Genomic DNA, 25,855 nt, shown 5'->3' with positions numbered 1-25,855 from the left:
GGGTTTACCTGCAATCAAAGCCTTGCACCTGGTACAAAGAATCGAGGAAGTGAGAGACACTCCAGACGATTACAAGGCTGCATACCCGACAGTGTTCCGCGGCTTGGGATGTCTCAAGGAAAACTACACAATTGAGTTGGAGGGGAACGCCATTCCGTTTGCTCTCTCTACGCCACGCCAGGTTCCAATTCCCCTATGAGGTGAAGTCCGCGAGGAGCTCGAGCGCATGGAAGCAATGGGAGTCATCTCAAAAGTCACACAGCCCACAGACTGGTGCACGGGGATGGTCGTCATTCCGAAAGCAAACGGGAAGATAAGGATCTGCGTTGACCTCATCCACCTCAACAAATGGGTGAAACGAGAGCGGCACATCCTACCTTCCGTTGACCAGACTCTGGCGCAACTGTCTGGAGCAAAAGTGTTTTCCAAGCTTGATGCCCGGTCTGGTTTCTGGCAGATACCTCTGGCCAAGGAGTCAGCGCTGTTGACAACTTTCATAACTCCCTATGGCAGGTACTGCTTTAACAGACTCCCTTTCGGAATCTCGTCGGCTCCTGAACATTTCCAGCGCCGGATGTCCCAGATGTTGGAGTCACAGGAAGGCGTGCTCTGCCACGCCGACGACATCCTTGTTTTTGGAAGAAATAAAGAGGAACACGACAGACGATTACACCAAGTATTACAGAAAGCAAAAGAGGAAGGGCTGACACTCAACGAGAAGTGCGAGTTTGGGCGTGACAGCATGATCTTCGTCGGCCACACAGTCACAGCTGCGGGGATCGAGCCCGACCCCGGAAAAGTGAAAGCCATCATGAACATGCCTGAGCCCAAGAACATAGCTGATGTATGCAGACTGCTGGGGATGGCCAACTACTTAGCAAAATTTATTCCCCAACTCGCAACAATCACCACACCACTGAAGGAACTTCTCAGCGACAGAAACGAGTGGTGTTGGGGTACAAGCCAAGTCGAGGCATTCAAACAGGTAAAACTGGCTTTGAGTTCTCCACAAGTGCTGGCGCAGTATTCACCAACAGCGGAGACGAGAGTTGCAGCTGACGCATCTTCTTATGGCATCGGAGCCGTTCTCGCACAGAAACAACCAGACCACACACGGAGGCCTATCACGTACATCTCCAGGAGCTTAACAGAAACTGAAAAACGTTATGCTCAAATAGAGAAGGAGGCCCTGGCCGTCACCTGGGCTTGTGAGCGCCTCTACTCTTACCTGCTTGGATTAAGGTTCACACTCATAACAGACCACAAACCCTTACTACCGCTGCTGGGATCCGGAGGCCTTGATGAACTTCCTCCACGCATATTACGATTCCGCCTGAGACTGCTAAGATTCACCTACGAGGTTCAGCATGTCCCTGGGAAGTCGCTCATCACCGCTGACACGCTATCATGGGCACCCATCAATGACGCACCTTCAGTCGCAGAACGCCAACTTGAGAGGGATGCCCAGGTGTTCGTGGACACAGTGCGTGCTGCGCTGCCAGCATCAGAGCCGTGCCTGCAGCAGATAAGCGAAGCCCAGCGGGCAGACAAGGCGTGTACCTGCGTGGTCAGGTATTGTCTTCAGGGATGGCCAGAGAAAAGCGAACTGGAGCCGGAGGCTAAACCTTTCTGGTCAGAGAGAGGAAACCTCCACCTGGTCGGCAATCTGCTCCTGAAAGACGAGAGGCTAGTGATACCTTTATCTCTTCAGAAAGAAACCCTGCAGCAGCTCCACAAGGGCCACCAGGGTATCACTAAATGCCGCGCATGTGCCCAGCAGGCAGTGTGGTGGCCAGGACTGTCAAGGCAAATCAAAGACATGGTCATGAACTGTAAATCTTGCCAGATCCACCAGACCCCCCACAGAGAGCCAATGCAGTCTACCCCCACTCCAGATCATCCATGGCAGAGAGTGGGCACAGATCTGTTCACCTGGAAAGAGAACACTTACCTGTTAATTGTGGATTACTTTTCTCGATACATCGAGGTAGCCCGCCTCACAGCCACATCCTCATCGGTCATCATAGCTGCACTGAAAGAAGCCTTCTCCAGGCATGGCATCCCCGATACCTTGGTGTCAGATAATGGGCCCCAATACTCTTCAGAGGCCTTCAAAGACTTTGCCACTGCGTACCAGTTTCAGCACGTTACCAGCAGTCCCCGCTACCCTCAAGCGAATGGGGAAGCTGAACGTGCAGTAGGCACAGTGAAAAGCCTCTGGAAAAAAGGGACTGATCAGTCCGAGGCCCTTCTTGCTTACCGAGCAACACCCTTGGAGCATGGGTACTCTCCAGCCCAACTACTTATGGGGTTGCACCTCCGAACAACTGTTCCACAGCCAGTGAAATCACTCGTCCCACGATGGCCTAACCTGGAGGAGTTCAAGAAGGCTGACAGACAAGGACGTCTTAAACAGGAGACATGTTTCAACCACCGTCACTTGGCACGCCCACTGCCAAACCTGCCACAGGGGCAGGAGGTCTGGATCACAACAGACAACATTCCTGGAGCGGTTGTCAGGCAAGCAGAGACCCCTAGATCCGTCCTTGTTCAGACGGACAGGGGTGTATTCAGGCGAAACCGCATTCACCTGTGTGCAGTTGGAAACCCTCCTGAGGCGCCACCTGAGCCACACCCGGGCCCGCTGCAAGCAGACACCCAACCTGTCACCACCACCCGTTCAGGGAGAGTGTCAAGACCCCCAGATAGACTGGACTTATAGGGGGATAGGTTTTGAGACTGTGAAATGTTCATCTACACTGCTGGGTTAGATACAGCAAGGAAAAAAAAAAGATGGTTGACAAGATGTGCTATTGACATGTTTTAAAAGATGTTTTACAGATGTTCCAAGACGTTTACTCTAAAAGGTGTTTACAAACGTTTACAAAAAGGTACTTACTCCAGTAATGATAATTGATTTACTTTTATTTAGGAAGTTAAATGTTTTATTCAGACTTGATTTACTTTTTATTTAGGAAGTTAAAAGGAGGAGGTGTACTGGGGACATGTTTGGGGGTTACACACAGGAAGTGTTTTAATAAAAACAGTACACTCATCTGATGGACGCTACTCTCCGCCTCCGTGATTCTTACCGATAATAGTACAGGGGTGTTTGTGTTTTACCCAGTGGTGTAGTCTATTTTTTTTGCAGTGGGTATACTCAGTGCTTGCCATGCAACCCCCCCGGGAAAAAAAATTTATACTCACACACACATTTTTATATATATATATATATATATATATATATATATATATATATATATATATATATATATACACACACACACACACGTGTGTGTTGTGGCTATACTGTTATACTTGTACTCATCCATCTTGTAACTGTCCGATAACCTGAAAGCAACACCTCATGAGCACCATCACTGCCTAATGCATAGTAATATGCATCTTGAAACTGGTTTTGTGTACAGATCTACTGTATGCAAAACAAATGTGGTTTAAATGTACAAAATTTATAAAATTTTGATTCACCGTTCAACTTGAGATAAGTGGGCTTTTCCATCATTGTTTTTTTTATTTTTCATGTATCAAGAAAATTTGACATATTGACATGTAAATTAAACACACATCACACAATAATATATTTTAACATATTAAATGCATTTCTTATTTCTTATCTATTCAGCACATCAGCTTAAATGAACAAGAAAACATCCTAGATGTGCTAAAACAAATGTTTGCTTCAAAGAAGAAAAAATTAATTTAATTAACAAATACGCAATGCCCTTCAGTGTGTTAGTCCACAAGCCCTGCAAAAAAGGTCTACAGGACTTTCCAGGTGTTTTTATATTCTGGCATTTGAGGTCTGCATTGCCTCCTTGGTTGTGTTACAGAGTGATTGCTGAGGACACTTCTGAAAACACTGAAATAGTGTCGTTTGTTTTCGTTTCATGATTTCGCAAGCTTGACTGAATGCTAGATAATGCCGCATGGTCTGTCATGACTGAATAAGCACTGTTGCTTAGCAACTAGACCCCTTCGCATGTTTGTAAACAAACCGACCGTTGCTAGGATGCGCGCGCAGCCTGGACTCAAACAATGGCGCTGCCCATAGACCGGCATTATGAGCTGTCAGATTATGCAAAACAATTGTCGTTACAAGATCGAGAATGCTACATAAATAAGTTAACTCTAACAAGTGGACATCGCTACCGGATCCGTATTTAATTAAAGAGTGGACGGACGATGTTAGTAAGTTCCCTGGTATACAATGGCCAGATATATACTCGTACCTTATTGACAAGACTTCAGTGTACACCCACGAAAAACTTCGTGCCTACATCATCCAACATATCCACAATGATAGTGTAAAGAGTGCAGCTAAGAGAAATCAGAGCGCGTAAAAAGCGAGAGGCAGAGAGCAGAAATGAAACTGAACGGGGCGGGAGCTAGTAGAGTAGAGTAGAGTAGAGTAGAGTAGAGTAGAGTAGAGTAACTTTATTGATCCCTAGAGAGAAATTAAAGTGTCAAGTAGCTTATACAAAAATACAAAAAACATATTAAGATACAGAGAGGGAAGAAATTACACTAGATCAACATTACACTAAATTACACTAAATCAACACTAAATTACTCTAATTCAACAAAGAGCAAAAACTTCTAGTATGGTGCAAAGAGAGATATTAAAGTAAAACATTAAGTGAACAAATAACAAGTAAACAAATAGCAAGTGTCAGCCATGATAGAGGGGATGCTTCTCAATTGTAACAGTAAAAAGTCCAGTGAAGAAAGTATTGCACAGTCAAAAAACCCACCCACCCACACACATCACACACACACACACACACACACACACACACACACACACACACACACACACACACACACACACAGGGATTACAGTGAACAAGAACAGACTTATCAGTTTTCACAGTGAGAAATCCAGTGAAAAGTGTATTGCACAGTATACACACACACTCACACACACGCCAGCTCAGGCCCACACACACACACACACACACACACACACACACACACACACACACACACACACACACACACACACAAACAAGCATAGAAGCCTGGAATAAATGGAGGACATGAGTGTTAGGCAGTCCAGTCCCTAATGATAATGTCCTTGTTGTCCTTCTGTGTGCTGTTGAACAGTTGAATGGCCCGTGGGACAAAGGACCTCCGTAGCCTATCTGTCCTGCATGAGGGGGCACGGAATCTGTGGCTAAAAAGACTCATTTGGTTGATGAAAATGGTGTGAAGGGGGTGGTTTGGATTGTCCATTACAGAATCCAGTCTGTTCAGAGTTCTGTTCTCTGCTGTTGAGGTGAGGGTCTCTAGCTCCATGCCCACCACCGAACCTGCCTTCCTCACCAATCTATCCAGGCGTCCAGCATCCCTCCTCCTAATGCTACCACCCCAGCATGCCACAGCGTAGAAGAGCACGCTGGCCATGACAGACTGGTAAAACATCAGCAGAAGTCGGTTGCAGACATTGAAGGACCTCAGCCTCCTGAGGAAGTAGAGTCTGCTAGTTCAAGTTCAAGTTCAAGATTACTTTATTTGTCCCATCAATGGGCAATTTAGTTTACAGCTCAGTCTCCATCAGACAACAATAAATTAAAAATAATTAAGAGAACACAAGACATATACACATACATCCAATATACACACATCCAGTCAAACATCACACCCTACCCTGACAGTGATAGCCAGCATTTAATAAATCAAGTTCTCATTGGTGTACTCTATCCCTACCATCTTATTTAATAATCTAATACTTACAGGGATGAAAGAATTTGAGTACCTATTTGTTTTCGCTCTGACCGAGTAATAGCGCCTCCCAGAGGGCATTAAAGAAAACTGACCACTTAACACATGGTCAGGTTGGCTAATGATACTTCTAGCCTTTTGGACTGCCTGTTTGTTAAACAGAGCGCTCAAACCGTTAAGGTGTGTTCCAATAATCCTTGATGAGGTGTTAACAATACTACTAAGACTGTTTTTGTCTTTGACTGATAAAGTGTTAAACCAACTTAAAAAAGAAAACGTTAAAAGACTTTCAATAAAAGACTGATAAAAATTACACAAAATGGTTTTAGAGACACTGAAGGAGTTAAGCTTCCTCAGCAGATGAATTCTCTGCTGTCCCTTTTTAACAATTGTCTCTGCGTTTAAATGAAAGTTCAGGTCACTATCAAATATTGTGCCTAAGTATTTGTAAGAATCAACTATTTCAACTTCCCCCCCATGTATGACACTTGCCTTTGATTCGGCCTTCGCTCTCCTAAAATCTATTATGAGCTCCTTTGTTTTATCTACGTTCAAGTCTAGAAAGTTATCGTCGCACCACTTCACAAATGATGTCAGTGTTGGCCCATGAGTGGAATGTGGACCTTGGAACAGGGATAGCAGTGCAGTGTCATCTGAAAACTTAACTAGGTAGCTTCCTTGCTGGGAAGACCTACAGCTGTCTGTATATAGAATAAATAGCAGGGGAGAGAGTACACATCCTTGTGGCGAGCCAGTATTTGAAGTGATTGGTTGAGACAAATGACCATTTACTAAGACTCTCTGACTTCTATCTATTAAGAAATTTAAAATCAAAAGCAGTAATTGATTTGGTAATTGAAAGTCATTTTTCAGTCTCTCAATCAAAATATGCGGCTGCATTTTATTGAAAGCAGAAGAAAAATCTGCAAATAAAAGCCTGGCATGGGAGCCAGGTTTCTCCAAGTGTTTATATATTTTATCTAAAATAAAAAGTTTTGCATCATCCACACTTCTGCCTGTTTGATATGCAAACTGTAGTGGATCCAGCTTCCCAGTGACCAAGGACAAAATTTCATTTTTGAGGATTTTTTCAAAATTCTTCATCACCAAGGATGTAAGAGCTACAGGTCTAAAGTCTTTCAGCTCCTTAGGTTTATTTAATTTAGCTAATGGTATTATAGTGGAGCTCTTCCATATTTGGGGAATCAGCCCTTTTGTTGCACACATATTGAAGAGGGAGGTGAAAACTCCACTTAGTTGTTCTGCACAATGACGTAGTGTGCGTCCGCAAACAGCATCAGGACCAGCAGCTTTCCTAATATTGACCTTCTTAAACAGGGTTGTTACTTGCTCCTGAGATATTATTAGGTCATGATTAGGAACCAGAGTGTTTCTCCACATAGAAATATTGTTACCAAAGTCATCGGATTCGAAACGTGAGTAAAATAAATTAAAAGCATTTGGAAGATCACATGACTCAACACCTTGGATAGTAATAGTCCTTCTGCCGTATTCGGCTTGTTGGTTTAATGATGCCATTGACTTTATTCCTCGCCAGGCGGCTCTAAGATCCCCTCCCCTGTATTGCTCTTCTACTTTTCTTCTATATTTCATTTTAGCTTTCCTAATCTCATTTTTTACTTCTTTGCACACCGCTTTAATCTCCCAAATGTCACCAGTATAGAAAGTCCTCTTTTTCTTGTTAATGACAGATTTTAGTTCTTTCGTCATCCATGGTTTGTTGTTCGGAAAAGTGACGGTAGTCTTAGTTGGGATGACCATATCCACACAAAATGTGATATATGATGATACCGTGTCTGCAAGTTCATCAATGTTCTCAGACCCTTCCTGAAAGCACTCCCAAACCGTACACTCAAAACATGCTTGAAGTGAAGAGATACTATCCTCTGACCAGAGTTTCACAGTTCTCTCATTGTGTTCTAGGCGTCTGAAAGAAGGTTTGTACACTGGCATGAGGTAAATACTGTTATGATAGGAAGCTCCCAAGGAAGGCATAGGTATGGAGCTGTAAGCACCGTCCACTGACCCATAGCACAGATCAATCAAGGTCATTTTCTGCGTTGTAGTACAAGTAACATATTGATCATAAGTTCTCATAGTCTTACTCAAATCACAGTGGTTAAAATCTCCCAAAATAAATTTAGGTGCATCGGGGCAAATTTCGTCCAGTTTATGTGTAGTGTCTGCAATCAGCTGAGCAGCAGCGGCTGCATTTGCGCGCGGGTGAATGTATACCAGTGTATAAAAAAGTTGTTGAAACTCACGCGGAAGGTAGAAGGGGCGTAGTGAGATGGACAGTAATTCTATGTCGGCGGTGCATATTTTTTCCCTGATCGTAATAGTATTGCAATACCGCTCGTTGATGTAAAAACACACCCCTCCTCCTCTGTTTTTTTCCTGTTGCCTCCGGTGACCTGTCGAGCCGAATTGGGCTTCCAAACCCAGTTATTGACAGATCCTCGTCCCGATCTAGGTCGGTGAGCCATGATTCCGTAAAAGCAAGTAAACACGACTCCCTGATCTCCGCTCTAGTCTTAGTCCATAATTCCAATTCGTCAATCTTGTTACGGATGGATTGCACATTTGATAACAATACAGAGGGGAGCGGTGGTAGCTTGCGGCGATTATCCAGCCGAAAAGTTTTAGGTTAGAGCAGTCAACGTAAGTTGGCATTTAGAGTGAGGGCACACAATTTTACCTTTCCATCCTTGCTTTAAAATTGTGATTTTCGGCATACACAAATAATGATGGCACAAAATCTGGACTGCTTGAGTCAAGCGAGAGTTCTCCTACAAACAAAATTGCATGCAAAGCTAAGTTAACATGCTAACAATATTCATTACATTGTGTAACAATGACCCAGCTAATCAGACAAACGTTACCAAAGTATTTTGCTACATCAACAAACGAAGACTAGAAAGAATAAAAAAGAAAGATTTAATAAATAGCCTGATCTTACCTGTGATGAAGTGGGCGCTGCAAACCCGCGCATTTTTGATAGCGCTTTCATCCCAGTCTACACGTTTGATGGCTTGTAGCCATAGACGTCGGCGATTTTTTTGGAATGGGTAAGATCCTGCTGGAATTCTGTACATTTTTAACCCCATCACTGCTACGATTCTGACACCCGACAACACAACAACTAGACATTTCTTCCAAATCTTTCTTCTCGTCTCTACCGTCGCTGAGTCTTTTTTGGGTCCAGGTTGCGCGCGCAATTTACTCTAACTTATTATGACGTTTACTGCGGAGGGGTCTACAGACGGCTGGCTTGACTGACATAGCAACAGTTGCTATGGGGAGCGGAGCTCCCGGAAGGGTCAATTCTCTGCTCTTGGATCAACTCGCAACGGCTTGATTGCTGAGTCGGGCTCTGTCAGCGTCTAATAAATGAAGCCCATAGGATTTGAATTGAATAGGCGCTTGTAGCGCTCAAGCGCGTTTGGTGAACACAGGCATCTAGGAATGGAACTGTGGAACATTCATCTGACAATGTTGACGTTGGTTTGGCCAGTTCAAATAACGAATATATTTTTCGGTAGGCGTATGCGCATACGCAAATCACTGAGCTCTTCAGTGAGTATACGGAAATCGTTGAGCTTTTCCAGTGGGCATACGGCGTATACCTGCGTATCACGTAGATTACACCACTGGAGCTAACTTATCTTTTACAAATATTAAAACAACAACAACAACAAAACAGTACCTATGAAAAGGGCACTTTGGACAGCAAACAGAAAAGGGGCAGGGGCTAGAGCACCTGTAGCACCGGTTCATTGCACGTGGGTGTTCTAGACAATTTGGCCAGCTCAGTTTTGATTTATCCTCCTGCAGGCATTTGCAATCTCTAGGAGCTGTCTCATTATTGGATATGCACAAAATAATGAAACAACATGAACAGTCAGAACTATGTTTCTGGTGTGCATACATGTCAACCTTTGGTCAATCAAACCTGTATAACCAACTTCCAAAATCCTTATTTCCCTTATAAAATCCTTATAAGATGCAAATTAAAATAATTTACCTAAAATTTGAATGATAATTAACAATGATATATCCCAGTTACTTTTTATTTAATAACAATAAACCTTAAGAATGAATACAAAGCTCCAATGTTTGACAAAAAACACAAATTGTATATGTTATGCGCTCTTTTATCATCGTGGAATTGATTAGCTCTAAATAAATATTGAAGTTTTTTTAAAGAATCCGTATAACTTTATTTGTACGCCCGTATACTACGTTTATTGAATCAAATCCGTATAAAATACGGACATTCTGTATATTCATTATAATCTCAACGAAAGTTTCACTGAATCGATTCTTTAGAACAAACTCGCATGCGTGTGAATCAATTTAATGCGTGTGAATCAATTTCCGTAGATTTTCTTGACTCCGAATCTACGGAAACCTTATTTGTATTCCTGTTTTCAAATTGTAAACAATAATCACACTTTCATGCTGCATGAAATTAAAGTATGAATTTTCCTCAAACCTCCCATTACGTGTGCATGAACTCAAACAAATGCAGGCCATGCGTCTGTATCGATTCGCTCGATCGAGTCATTTTTATGTTTCGTTTCGAAAAAGATCCGAATCGTTTGTGATTCTCATCACTATTACTGAAGGAGAGAGATCCTCCCTCAACACAGAAAAAAAAATCTGCTTCTTAATCAATTAGTTTCAGCGTTTGGTGAGTAGATCATCTGTATTTTATTTCATATTCACTGTGTGTCGATAGTCCGAAACTTGTAACTGGAAAGATACCAGTAAAGTCACGAGTGGTCCGCAAGGTGATCTACATAGTCAGCGTTTTCAAGATAAGCTAGCGTATGTTTTGTAACATTATCTCATCTCATTATCTCTAGCCACTTTATCCTTCTAGAGGGTCGCAGGCAAGCTGGAGCCTATCCCAGCTGACTACGGGCGAAAGGCGGGGTACACCCTGGACAAGTCGCCAGGTCATCACAGGGCTGACACATATGCCGCTTTTCCACTACAAACGCGGCTGAGTCGAGCTGAGCGGGGCTGTTGGAGTTGCATTTCGACTACAACCGTGCTGGCTGGAAGTGGGTGGACACATTGGGTGGAGTTAGCGAAAATGGGTGGACGTCACGTGATGTCGTTAAGCAGCGCAAACAGTGACATCAGTGAGCTTTTAAGCGGTAGTCTCACGACCCGAATAGTAAACAATAAACATGGAGGACATGGAGTCGTTAGTGTTGCTGGTCTTGGTGCTGTGGCTTGTTGTCACCGACAACGCGGACAGATACTGGCAAGAGCGTATAGATGAGGCGAGGCGCATAAGGCTTCAGAAATTCTCGTAATTCTTCTTCTTCCGGGTTTACGGTGTTTACAGATCCCAGCGTGCTCACGGGGCGTGTGTGGGCATGTGAGGACACTCCTCCTCACCAATCAGTGCACAGGGGAGTGTCTGCTCACGCCCCCAACCTCACTCGGCACGGTTTGGCTCGCTTCAGTCCCACTCCAAAACCGTGCGAGTTTTAGGGGCTAAGCAGGGCGCTTTGAAGCGAGCTGAGTCGTGCTGGTTTTTGGTAGTCGAAACGCGAGCCGTGTCGGGCTGAAGTGAGCTGAAAAAGGGTAGTGGAAAAGGGCCAATAGACACAGACAACCATTCACACTCCCATTCACACCTACGGTCAATTTAGAGTCACCAGTTAACCTAACCAGGGGCGCGGCTAGGGGGGGAAGTTAGGACGATTCTAAGGGCCTGGCACTGACAGGGGGGCCTGTGAGGGACATTAATATTATTTTAATAGTATTGCCTTGTGTAAGTTTTTGAAATAAAATATTTCATTTTATCTGTTAAAATATGTAAATTATACATGGTTATGATTTGCTATAACATTTTTCTTGAATTATTTATGATCTTGTCATTTCACCCCTCCACCCTTTTTACTAATGGTACAGTCTGATTCTGGGAGCTGGACACGTGAAATGTGTAGCTCCGTGTGTGCACAGCGCCGCTATTAGCGCAGCTTAGATCAGCTGGCAGTTTTTCTATGTGCGCAACAGTGTACATTCTAGAAGTTGCTAAGCAGAAGCAGGTGTGATAAATTATGAAGTCCGGATATCACACTGTGTGTGAAAAAAAATCACCTTTTTTTCATAGGTATCTTTATTGTATAATTAAGTCTAGGTGTTTTGCCATTGTTCATGTGTGGATTTGTTGATATTGTTAAGTATTTAACTTTAATATTTTGCACATTAGCTGTGGTCATAGATATCATTGCTATTGTTCATGTGTGGATTTATTGATACTGTTGCTAAGTATTTAACTTGAATATTTGAACATTTGCTGTGTTTTCTTATAAATGTGTGATGCCTAAAAGAAACCAAAAACACTTAGTGGATTTCTTGCAGTGCACTCTGTAATTGTATCAAAAAACTAGTGTAGTTATTCATCAAGGCATACATTTGATCACATACAATAAGTCAATAAATGGAGGAAACAAAGGAATACATTTTGTAATCCTGATTATTGATGTTTGCTGGAGGGCTCTGGAGTATCCATAATGTACAGAATGTTATAAATCCATACTGATACAGTGATGCATGTAGTTTCTCTCAACACAAACATTTGGATTGAATGAACTCCATAAGCTACTGAGTGGCCTAATAATAGTTGCTAATAAAAGAAAAAAAAATATATATATATATTACACACACACAACCCTGATTCCAAAAAAGTTGGGACAAAGTACAAATTGTAAATAAAAACGGAATGCAATGATGTGGAAGTTTCAAAATTCCATATTCAGAATAGAACATAGAGGACATATCAAATGTTTAAACTGAGAAAATTTATCATTTAAAGAGAAAAATTAGGTGATTTTAAATTTCATGACAACAACACATCTCAAAAAAGTTGGGACAAGGCCATGTTTACCACTGTGAGACATCCCCTTTTCTCTTTACAACAGTCTGTAAACGTCTGGGGACTGAGGAGACAAGTTGCTCAAGTTTAGGGATAGGAATGTTAACCCATTCTTGTCTAATGTAGGATTCTAGTTGCTCAACTGTCTTAGGTCTTTTTTGTCGTATCTTCCGTTTTATGATGCACCAAATGTTTTCTATAGGTGAAAGATCTGGACTGCAGGCTGGCCAGTTCAGTACCCGGACCCTTCTTCTACGCAGCCATGATGCTGTAATTGATGCAGTATGTGGTTTGGCATTGTCACGTTGGAAAATGCAAGGTCTTCCCTGAAAGAGACGTCGTCTGGATGGGAGCATATGTTGCTCTAGAACCTGGATATACCTTTCAGCATTGATGGTGTCTTTCCAGATGTGTAAGCTGCCCATGCCACACGCACTAATGCAACCCCATACCATCAGAGATGCAGGCTTCTGAACTGAGCGCTGATAACAACTTGGGTCGTCCTTCTCCTCTTTAGTCCGAATGACACAGCGTCCCTGATTTCCATAAATAACTTCAAATTTTGATTTGTCTGACCACAGAACAGTTTTCCACTTTGCCACAGTCCATTTTAAATGAGCCTTGGCCCAGAGAAGACGTCTGCGCTTCTGGATCATGTTTACATACGGTTTCTTCTTTGAACTATAGAGTTTTAGCTGGCAACAGCGGATGGCACGGTGAATTGTGTTCACAGATAATGTTCTCTGGAAATATTCCTGAGCCCATTTTGTGATTTCCAATACAGAAGCATGCCTGTATGTGATGCAGTGCCGTCTAAGGGCCCGAAGATCACGGGCACCCAGTATGGTTTTCCGGCCGTGACCCTTACGTACAGAGATTCTTCCAGATTCTCTGAATCTTTTGATGATATTATGCTCTGTAGGTGATGATATGTTCAAACTCTTTGCAATTTTACACTGTCGAACTCCTTTCTGATATTGCTCCACTATTTGTCGGCGCAGAATTAGGGGGATTGGTGATCCTCTTCCCATCTTTACTTCTGAGAGCCGCTGCCACTCCAAGATGCTCTTTTTATACCCAGTCATGTTAATGAGCTATTGCCAATTGACCTAATGAGTTGCAATTTGGTCCTCCAGCTGTTCCTTTTTTGTACCTTTAACTTTTCCAGCCTCTTATTGCCCCTGTCCCAACTTTTTTGAGATGTGTTGCTGTCATGAAATTTCAAATGAGCCAATATTTGGCATGAAATTTCAAAATGTCTCACTTTCGACATATGTTGTCTATGTGAATACAATATCAGTTTTTGAGATTTGTAAATAATTGCATTCCGTTTTTATTTATAATTTGTACTTTGTCCCAACTTTTTTGGAATTGGGGTTGTATGTGTGTATATACATATGTGGCGGCTGGCTTTTGTAAAAGTGAGGGAGGAAGGAATGCTTGGTTGAAGGTCACGGGCCCCAATGCGACCGCACCTGCTGGACCGGCTATAGTTACACGCACGGGTTGAGTTGATAATAGTTTTTCCTGAATAATTCATTAACATCCTTTCCACGGTGTCAAACAACTGGCAACAGTCAACAAGTAAAAGAACAACAATAACATTATTTCACAACTATTTACATGGGATATAGCCGTGTTTAAGACAAACGTTGATGTTAAGGAATGATTCAGGCCAACTGATTGAGGCTCACTATTTATATATCAAGTCAATTCTCCGTGCTGTCTGATTTGCAAATCTATCTGTGACCTGATCGTACCACGCTGGATCTTTTTGGAGTGTCTTGAGAATCTTTTTTTCAATTTAAATAATGGCCAGATGTTTTAATCTCTCCTGCCCCATTGCGTTGCATGTGTACGTTTTAATTCTCTTGAGGCACGAAAAACTCCTTTCAACCCCTGCAGAGGTTGCGCCAATTGTTCCAATCAGGGACATGAGCCTGTACAGCTGTGGCATCGCCCCATCAAGACTGCTGGACTTCATGAAGCCAAGGGCATCGCAAAGTTTTCTTGATGAATTTATTTCTGCATTGTGATAAAAATGCTGCAGTTCGATTCTCAGCTTTTCTTGATCAAAAAGGTGGCCATATGTCTCCATCAAATTTGACAGTAGCTGCGTAGGAAATGATATTTTGAACGAGTCGAATTTCGCCGCATCCAAAAGCTCCATGAAGCGCAAGCGGTCGAGGTGTTGAAAGCGCTGAGTTATTTGAGTGCGCAAGTTGTCGTGGATGGAATCATAAAGTGCTCTGTAGGACTGACGGGGATTAAGCAGCCTTCTTTTGACCCTGTGAGACAAGTCAGGGTCTTCTGTTAGAGAGGCAGCCCTGGCGTAGATTTTGTCAAAGGCTCTCTGTACTTTTAGCTCATCCAATATTTGCAGGAGATTCTCTATTCGCCGTTTGCAAAAGGCGACATCCATGGATTTGTGCTGCAAGATGTCAAACACCACGTCAGTGTGCGAAAACAACTGCTCAAAAGTGAAGAGTAAAAACGCAAATTCAAACTCTTGCATTTTCGACCTCAAACCATCAGCTAAACGTATTGTCTCATCATCCATCATTGGGCGCTCAGTAATGTTCTCGAAAATCTGAAGTAGTTCGTCATAATTTGAAGCAACCGTGTTCACGACCCTAGAGGAAAAGTTCCAGCGAGTGGGAGCGCTCCGGGGAATGCGGGCGCAACTGAACTCCTCGAGTAAAGAAACCCTCTTGCTGGACTTGGAGAAAAAAGACGTGAAGCCACCCAAGTGAGCAAAGAAGCATTTTGCTTGGGGAATGGTCTTAACACCCTGACTTAAAACTAGGTTTAAGCGATGTGCATAGCAGTGGACAAATGTTGCACAGGGAGCCAATTCTCTCACTTTAGCCTGAAGGCCATTCAAGTCCGAGGCCATGACCGCGGCACCATCGTAAGTCTGAGCGACAAGTTTATCCTTGAAATTGAAACCTGACAACTCAGTCTGCACGAAATCGAACAAGGATTGTGCACTGCGACCACTGGACACATCAAAAAATCCTAGAAAGCATTCCTGAATTGTACCTTGATTATCGACATAGCGCAAGATGACAGACAGCTGTGAATGACAGCTTATGTCTGTGGTCTCGTCGATTTGCCACGAGAAGAAGGGTGCCGTGTTAAGTTGCTTTTGGATTTCTGAATTAATTGAACCAGCTATAGCGGATATTAGATCATTCTGGATTGTTTTTGACATGCCTGTGAAGACAGTCGAACTTTCCAGATGCTCTGCCAGAACACGATCATAGCGAGCAATAACCTCCGCTAGCTCCCTGTAATTGCCCTTATTGTCCGAATTCCCCCCTTCTTCATGTCCCCTCAGTGACAACTCTTGCATGCCTAGGTAGGCTGTTGCATCTATCAGACGTTTTAATACCTCTCTATTGCGACTCACTTTAGCATTGTGCTGCTGGATTTGCAGCCGCACACCCTCGTCTACCACCCTATCTATTGGCATGGTGCCTAGTAAGGACAGTCGGATAGCAGCACCAACGTGGTCTTGACACTTCTCATGGCGTTTGGTTACCCTATCTAGATTTTTTAAATCATTGAAACCATGAACACTCCACGCTTGTGATTTGGCATTGTTCATTAGCAAACAGGGCCAGCAATATAATCGATGGGTGGTAACGCTACCAGTGAGCCATGTGTACCTAGCAAACCATGTAGCATTCACTGTACTGCCTTTGCCATTGGGTTTTGTGATTTCAATTTTAGGGGTTGGTCTACCTGCTGCTTTGATGGCTAACTTTTCACTGTAGCTCAGCCCATGGAAGGGTTTTGCAAGCAAAACATTCACCACGTCCTCTGTTTCCATTACTTTATTCGTAGAATATCTATAACATAGTCAATCCACTTCCACCTCGCCGTTCTCACTCTGACTGCCGAAGTGCCCGAGTCACCGGATCTAGAAGTTAAGTTTGATAAGATAACCCCTCCCCCCAGGCAGCTAAGGCCTCTACTTATTGGTTCATTGCGCAGCTAGGGCTGCAGCCTATTGGTTGATATTTTGTAGCACTTGTCAGATCTCTTAGCTCAGGGGTGTCAAACCTGATCCATAAAGGGCCTTGTGGCTGCAGGTTTTCATTCCAGCCATGCAGCAGCACACCTGACTTGGCTCATTCAATCAACTGAACTGTCTTCACACAGTCAAATACTTGCAGCCACACCCACCCTTGATTAAAGGGTGGGTGTGTCAGTTGATTGAATAAGCCAAATCAGGGTGCTGCTGCATGGCTGGAATGAAAACCTGCAGCCACACGGCCCTTTATGGATCAGGTTTGACACCCCTGTCTTAGCTAGTCCCACCCTCTTAGGGGAGGATTTTCCTCCTCTCTCTCATTGAAGTCTATGTTAACCACGAGCCGCCAGTGCCGGAGACTGTTTGAATCGGAGTGAATGGGAGCCGAAGGGAGGAAGATCCTCCGTGCAGTAATTTCTAATAGCGAGCGATAGGGGGTGCTAATGTAATTTCACCCAGAGAAATGAATATAATGTACATGTCGTATTTGGCAGTAAAATAGTAATATTCAAGGACAGCAATTCATTAAATTGGTCAAGACAATTTCAACTTTTTATTCTTAGAATTTTTAAGGAGGATCTTCCTCCCTCTCCTCACTGGAGAAGCCACCTGTGATATATATATATATATATATATATATATATATATATATATATATATATATATATATTAGTGCTGTCAAAAATTTCGCATTATTAACGCGTTAACTTGACTCAATTTTAACGGCGATAATTTTTTTATCACGACATTAACGCTCTGTGACATGATGCCACGCCCCGCACAGCCAGAGTCCTCTGCCCTCCCCCGAAGAGCCACGGTGCTCCGATCGTTTTCCCATCGGCAGCTCCAGCCCCACTTTTCAGTGGCTGTGACAAAACGTGTTATGCTCTGCAATAAAAAAAAAAAAATTGGTACAACCAGTGTTCGAACTATGCCGATATTTTCGGGGGGTCCCTTTTTTTTTCCCTTGGGGGGGTGCTTGCGCTTGTCTCAGAGCGCGGATCTCCGATCGCGTGCTCACTTCGGATATGCAAATGCTTCCCGTTACACACGATTGCTATGTCAATAAACATCATTTTGCCAATATTTTAGAGACCCCCCAACATTTCCCAAATCATGTTTTCAAGGGATCTCATGTCTGTTTCAGGGGATCTCGGATCCCCCGAGTACCCCCGTAGTTCGAACGGTGAGCAAGCCCATTCACTTTTTTATGCTGATAAGAGAATTACAATGGTTTTTCATGTGACAAAAATGTGCGATTAAATTGCGATTAATCGCGAGTTAACTATGACAGTCGCAACATTAATCGCGATTAAATATTTTAATCGCTTGACAGCACTAATTAATATATATATATATATATATATATATATATATATATATATATATATATATATATATATATATTCCATAATATATATCATGGAATTTTCATTTTAAGGCAACAGTCTATTCAGTCTAATTCTGACAGTTCTGCATTTAAAATGTTCATATACCAAATAATTGTATCACCTAAACTTGCTAGGTAGCTGATCACATGCATAGTAAAGTAGAAGTGCCAGCCAAAAACAGACTTCAAATTCAGTTGCTTGAACATTTTACCGGGGGGGGGGGCCCCTAAATTGTAATCTTTCATAGGGCCCAAGATTTCTAGCAGCGCCCCTGAACCTAACCTGCATGTCTTTGGACTGTGGGGGAAACCGGAGCACCCGGAGGAAACCCACGCGGACACGAACTCCACACAGAAAGGCCCTCGCCGGCCATGGGGCTCGAACCCGGACCTTCTTGCTGTGAGGCGACAGCGCTAACCACTACACCACCGTGCCGCCCTGTAACATTATTAGAAAGTTAAAGTTATCCAATCTTGTTTTTAACGGCAAACAAACGGGCCTGTAATTTCATCATTATTATTACCAATGGATATTCGGAGCAGTGTACAAGACTATTCATGTGTTTTAATAATTAAAAGTGCAGCTATTAAAATTGTGATATGTGTTAATAACATTAGAACTCCAGTTCCCATGATGCCTTGTGAGCTAGGCATGCGCACTAGATAAAAGAAAAAGCAGCTCTTTAGGACAAAACTCTCGTCTCATCAGATCTGGGCAGTAATTCTATACGTTCAAACCTTAAATAACATCTACAAGCAAATACAACACAAAAACCATTTTTAAAACATTCACTTAAATTAAACAGACATGGTAAAAACAGAAGAAATATATTTAAGGCTTAGAGTTTGATTAATTCAGCCAAATCAAATATCTTCAGATTTGAAGATATTTATCAGGAATCATTTTTAAAATATTGAGTAGTATACCACTTCCTGTTCAAAAGGCATAATAAAAGGCATCAAATATATTTACTCTACTTGTGAATGGAAATGCCGAAAAGTTTAACAACGACCTAATGTTGATCTAAAACGTTTTAAAACTGATCGTGTAGTGGTATTTTTTATTAATCATATGTAACAGTCATGCTGAAAATTCTAACCTTTAAATATCCTATATACTCCTGTTTCTGATGCGTTTTAGCGAGACGTGGACTTGTCTGGGAAACATGCAATTAGATCAACAGCGAGCTAACCCGCTCTTTACTTCATTTTTGACATTTTTTGAATAATTGTCGTCCTATTATAAATATAATATTTTGAATAATTGTTCCGTCTCTACAGTCTGTCTCTTTTCTCAGTCAGCACTGAGATAAGACTGACCTAGTTACAGACAGCAATAATATAAACAAACAACCATCCATGCAAGTAAGGACACACAGATATCTGCACTTGGCACTTTCTCACACAATAATAAATTTTAATATAATTAATCTCTTTATATTACTAGGTAAATTCCATATACATAAAGTCAAAATGTCCAAGACAACCAATTCTCATTCCCATTATTTTTAATTGAATTAAAAATGTATTTTGAGTCTCTGTCACATATCGAATCCAACAAAAAGTGCTTATCAGCCATTCAATTTTTTTCATATTACATTCAGTGAAATTGTTTGTCATTTCAATTTGCCCTGTTTTATATCTCCTTTTCTTTCTTTAAACTTATTGCTCCTTATGAGGCTAAGCTTAAACATGTTCCTCCTAATTTTGAACAATTTTGAACTATTGATATTCATATTGATATTCATATTGATGTTAACTGTTTCTTGCTGAAAAAATTATGGTTAACTAAATACATTAAAAGCCTATCCATTCCATATCCTCCATGGTTTTTTTTAAAGGCAAAAGTATGGAGGTTTAAAATTCAGCAAACATTGAAATGTTTGCTGAATTTTAAACCTCCATACTTTTGCCTTTAAAAAAAACCATGGAGGATATGGAATGGATAGGCTTTTAATGTATTTAGTTAACCATAATTTTTTCAGCAAGAAACAGTTAACAAACGTTTACTTGAAGAATGTTGAAAATTGTTTTCCTTCCAGTGGTGTTTATAAATCGGAGACTTGGGTTTATCTTTATTTAACCATTAAGAAGAAATGTCATAAATTATTATGATACATTGGCTTGTATAAGTATTCACTGTCCTTGAACCTTTCTGCATTTTGTTGCACTACAACCTGGAACTTAAATGAAATTGACATGAAACTACACTTCAATATTCATGTGCATCCTGTTTATGTTAAGCAGTATCTCTCTCTCTCTGGATTGATGTCATCCTACAGTCTCTCCTCAAGTAAGGCGTGGTGAGACCGTGTACCAGCTCGTACAATACACCTGTCAATCCAGTACCTAAACCTGATGGTACCTGGCGTTTTACGCAGGATTTACGTAAGATTAATGAATTGATCGTCCCTGTTGCACCCATTATACCTGATGTTTCTCATCATTGCTGTTTTTCCGTTATTGATCTCTATATTAATCTGCCTTTTTCATGCACAGGGGGAGATAATCTTCTTGGACACGTTTTTGCCTCAAGGTTTTATTAACTCTCCTGCTATTTTTTCAGCCGTAATTCAAATTCATAACGCACTCTGTGACCTCTCCCTCCCTCAGGACTCTGTGGTCTGTGTGTTACGGTATCTGCTGAGTCACCAGAAATCTGCCAAGACACTTCCTTACGCCTGCTTCAACATCTGGCGCACAAGGGCTTAAAGGTTTCCAGGACCAAGTTGCAATATTGCATGGACACTTAAGTATTGAACTTTCACAAGCTAAGCTGTCGTAAGCTGTCATCTGATCGGGTACGGGTGATTCTAGACACAAAACGCCCTGCAACTAACCATGCACTGATGTCTTTTCTGGGTCTTATGAGTTACTGCAGACAATGGATCCCTGACTGCTCTTTATATGACAAGATTCTCCGTTCTGCAATCTCTCATCATGATCCACTACAACACCCTTTGACCTGGACTGATGCTATGGCGGACGCTTATCACTCCCTCAAAAGCGCTCTTTGTTCCGCCCCTGGGTTACCTGATTACTCCAAGCCCTTCCATCTCTATGCCTGTGAACACCAAGGCACAGCTGTTGGCCCGGGAGCATGGGGGGGGCGTCCTTGTGCGGGGTTTTTTATCCAAAACATTAGACACTGTATCTCAAGGCTTACCTGCGTGTCTAGGGGCTGTCTCCGCATGTGCTTTGATGGTTTTAGACACTCGTCACATCAAGTTAAACAGGTGTTGCAAAATTTACAGACCCAACGTATGACTGCTCTGTTCTACTAACAATCTCAAAATTCGTGTCACATCCTCTTTTGATATTGTAGGTCACGCTCTCGCATCCCTCCTTAATTCTCGGGATGACACTTGGGATGACATTGATATTGGCTGTCTAAAAATCGTACATACTACTAGTATACTCTTTGTTGATGGTTCTTGTTCTAAACCCTCAGACGGTGTATAATATTTATAATACCTTTGTGGTTACTCTGTGTGTTCACTGCCTGATATTGTGCATGAGGCATACGCTCTTCCTTTCTCATTTGATTTTTTGTCATCTTGATTGTGGACAAATTCTCTAAATGGGTAGAAGCTTTTCCCTGTTCTCGAGAGAACACGAAGGTAGTTACTCGTATTCTGGCAAAAGAAATAATACTTAGTTATAATAATAATAATAATAATAATACATTTTATTTATAAGCGCCTTTCAAGATACCCAAGGACACTGAACAGTAAAAAAAAACAAACAATAAAAGCAGAACAATAAAATAACAACAATAAAATAAGAAGAAATCAATAATAATAATTACCTCAAAAGTCACACAAAACCTTTGTAAGTATCTCTCACTAAACTGGTGTTTTCACATTCCGTACTACCCTCAATCCTCAGGTATCATAGAACGTACTAATCGAACATTGAAAGACTAACTAACTAAGGCCATGCAGGCCACAGGTTCGAAAAATTGGGTAGACTTAATGCCAGCCACTCTGGCTGAAATTCGTATGACACCAAAACCTAGCCTAGGGGATATGTCCCCTACGAAATTATTTTTGGAAGACCTTTCCCTCTCCCCTGGAAGAAGGGAACTCCGGCTCCGGGTACCTCTGATTTGAAAACACATATGGATGAGTATTCTGCAGCCCTTATAGATAAGTTGCATAAAATTTGTACCAAGGTCAATAGTACAATATTATCTCCACCAGCAGCACCCACACACCCCTTTCACGTGGGAGACAAGGTGCTGGTGTGTCTTTTTAAACGATTTGGACAATTGGGAGAACCTAGATATAGTGGGCCTGCAGACATAGTCGCCATTACTTTTACTGCTGTTTTTACTGATCTTTTTCCACAGTGGATCCATGCCACGTGATTGAAGAAGGCTCCATAACAAAGCTGTGTTACAACACTGTAAAAAAAAATCTTGTCAAATTTACAGTGAAAAACTGGCAGCTGTGGTTGCCATTTTTTCACCGTAAAAAATACAGTGACAGTGTATATGGCTTTACGGTAAGGTATATCAACACTTGTAAAAACAACAGTTTGAAAATGTTCAATTTTACAGGTATTCAATGTACAATAATCAATACATAACTGTTAATTTTATGGATATTCATTGTACAATAAACAATGATTCAAAATGATGGTTACAAGCAATGATCTACTAAACAGATATATATCTATTTTTAGAATTTTTTTTACCTTTATTGGATAGGACAGTGCAGAGACAGGAAATGAGCTGGAGAGGGATCTGGAAATGACCTCAGGTCAGAATCGAACCCGGGTCCCCGGATTCATGGTATGACGCCTTGGTCGACTGAGCCACGATGGTTGGCATGTTTTTGTTTTTTTAACAGGGCAATGATGTAATTTTAACTATCACATTCTGTTTTAGTATTACAGTTTGTCTGTGTTTAAACTACAACAATTTGTAAATTCTACAAAAAAATATGATCAATTCAACATATTCTTACTGTTAAATTAACAGTGGTATTTGGTGAGGAGTTTTACAGTATATTGATGTAAATTACACACTGCTTCATTGTTTTTGTATTTACAGTTTTTTTATGTCATGATTTTACATAAATTCACTGTTAATTCTACGGACATTTTTTACAGTGAATGACAAGTTTGATACTAACGTTTTCTCTGTGTCCCTATCCAGTCTCTGTTCTATCTCTCTATCTCTGAGCTCTACACAGATCCTGCAGCCCTGGCCGACTGAGAATCCTCAGATTACTACCTGCAAGACGTTGTGAACAAAGAGGGGATCTCGCCCTGTCTGGGACCATTCACCCTAACTACAACCATGAAGTCCTCATCATGAGTTTCATGACCACTCTACTGCTGCTCGGAGCAGGGTTACCCACTCAAGCTGGACCTCGAGACAACATCTTTTGGCAATTCGCTAACTAGACTGCACGAGCGCACACGAATGAAAGTTATGTCTGTCATCTGATGCCATCTGATGTATTATTATACGTCTCTATGCTCTGAAGCTCTGTATTCTTACAGGACTCTGTTCTCACTATAGGTCGATATGCCCTATAATTTCATTTTCCCCTCACTGTTTTAGAACAAATTGCTCTGAAGGAAGTAGCGTGTATTTGGGACAAATTAAGAGGTTTCGAGTTTCTCTAAGCTCCGGTGAGGTGGGACGAGGGCTGATAGGGCATGCCTGCCCTCTGAGCACCAATACCCATCAAGAAGAGCAAGGATTAACTCAAGCATATGAGTTATATGTATGATCAGAATATTGGGGTGTGATACTAGATTACAATCTAGTATCAAAGAGGAGATTGTAAGGTTTTATTCCTTTGTAAGGATAAATAATTGTAAGTATTTATTCTTGACCAAGAAGGCAGTAATTTATTTTGTGACAAAATTGTAAGGATTTATTCTTAATATTGTTCTGTTCTGTTCTATTTTACTATTTCAGCTAGAAGGCATTGAATTCTTCTGTCTCCTGTGTAACTTGACCACGTTACTGTGTGACCTTCTGTCTAAGCTAGACACATTGCTCGAGACGTAATATTGATATCTTTTGGAACATTCTATCAGAACATATTGCCCTGTGCTATCTCTGACCTAAGGTTGTGCGTAAATGTTGATATCTGTTAGAACATCTGCTAATATGAAATGTATACAGGATATATTTTCACTCACACACATGCATATTGATGGAATTAAGATGTGTTTTGCTCAGTCCAAGGTTTACTGACCTACGTCATCATACCATCACGCCATAGTCTGACATCCTACGACGCACACACACCCACAGCTGCATATCCACACAGACACACACACACATAGACAGATATCAAACAGTGATGTCACTTTAGATAATACACACATATAATATGCCCTGTATTCTTGTCTCATAGGGGACTTGTGAATAAAGATTGTGAACTACTTTGTGGGGTTCCTGTCTTTCTTTCGCGACTCAACCCCAGGTGTCTGGGTGACACGGGGGGACTGATCTCGAGATGGTGAGGGCCAGAGGTGAAAAAACCTTTCAGTGATGTATTTGTCCAGAGCCATCTTTAATAATACTATTTAATATATTCCATATTCCTTTAATATTATTTTTGTTATTATATATTAATTTACCATAATAATCCTTCCTACATCTCCTTATGATACTCGTTCACTTGTTTTTATCTCATCTCATTATCTCTAGCCGCTTTATCCTGTTCTACAGGGTCGCAGGCAAGCTGGAGCCTATCCCAGCTGACTACGGGCGAAAGGCGGGGTACACCCTGGACAAGTCGCCAGGTCATCACAGGGCTGACACATAGACACAGACAACCATTCACACTCACATTCACACCTACGGTCAATTTAGAGTCACCAATTAACCTAACCTGCATGTCTTTGGACTGTGGGGGAAACCGGAGCACCCGGAGGAAACCCACGCGGACACGGGGAGAACATGCAAACTCCACACAGAAAGGCCCTCGCCGGCCCCGGGGCTCGAACCCAGGACCTTCTTGCTGTGAGGCGACAGCGCTAACCACTACACCACCGTGCCACCCCTGAAAATGTCTGTTACTGTGAATAGTTAAGTGAGCAGAAGATGAACTGATCACCAAAAGGCATAAGGGTAAAGATGACACATTTCTTTAATATTTTCCACAAGATTACATTTTTATTTCCATCATTTACAGGTGTAAAATACCAAAAAAATTAAAAGGACCTGAAGCAAAAGTTTGGGCACCTGGCATGGTCAGTACTTAGTAACACCCCCTTTGGCAAGTATCACAGCTTGTAAACACTTTTTGTAGCCAGCTAATAATCTTTCAGTTCTTACCTGAGGGATTTTCGCGCATTCGTCCTTGCAAAACGCTTCCAGTTCTACAAGTTTCTTGGGCTGTCTTGCATGCACTGCTCTTTTGAGATCTATCCACAGATTTTCAATGATGTTTAGGTCAGGGGACTGTGAGGGCCATGGCAAAACCTTCAGCTTGTGCCTCTTGAGGTATTTCATTGTAGATTTTGAGGTGTGTTTTGGATCATCGTCTTATTGTAGGACCCATCCTCTTTTTAACTTAAACTTTTTTACAGATGGTGTGATGTTTACTTCCAGAGTTTGCTGGTATTTATTCGAATACATGCTTCCCTTGACCAATGAAATGTGCCCTGTGCCACTGGCTGCAACACAACCCCAAAGCATGATCGAGCCACACCCATGCTTCAGAGTTGGAGAGGTGTTCTTTTCCTGGAATTTGGCACCCTTTTTTTCCCAAACATACCTTTGCACATTGTGGCC

General features: G+C 41.8%; 1 long non-coding RNA gene across 3 annotated transcripts; it reads left to right on the top strand.

The window, feature by feature from the left end:
• Positions 1-10,392: 10,392 nt before the first annotated feature.
• On the top strand, positions 10,393-24,501 carry LOC132864608 (uncharacterized). Of its 3 annotated transcripts, none has more exons than XR_009650239.1 (3): positions 10,393-10,456; positions 20,373-22,885; positions 23,252-24,501. It is a non-coding gene; the product is annotated as an uncharacterized LOC132864608 (long non-coding RNA). The 3 variants fall into 3 exon arrangements; XR_009650240.1 differs by lacking the exon at positions 10,393-10,456 and having other exon boundaries at positions 20,121-20,478; positions 20,590-22,885; XR_009650238.1 differs by lacking the exon at positions 10,393-10,456 and having other exon boundaries at positions 20,121-22,885.
• Positions 24,502-25,855: the final 1,354 nt, after the last annotated feature.

The sequence above is a fragment of the Neoarius graeffei genome, chromosome 17 (genome assembly GCF_027579695.1).
Source record: "Neoarius graeffei isolate fNeoGra1 chromosome 17, fNeoGra1.pri, whole genome shotgun sequence".
Lineage (NCBI taxonomy): Eukaryota > Metazoa > Chordata > Actinopteri > Siluriformes > Ariidae > Neoarius > Neoarius graeffei.
This window is presented reverse-complemented; position numbering and strand designations above follow the sequence as displayed.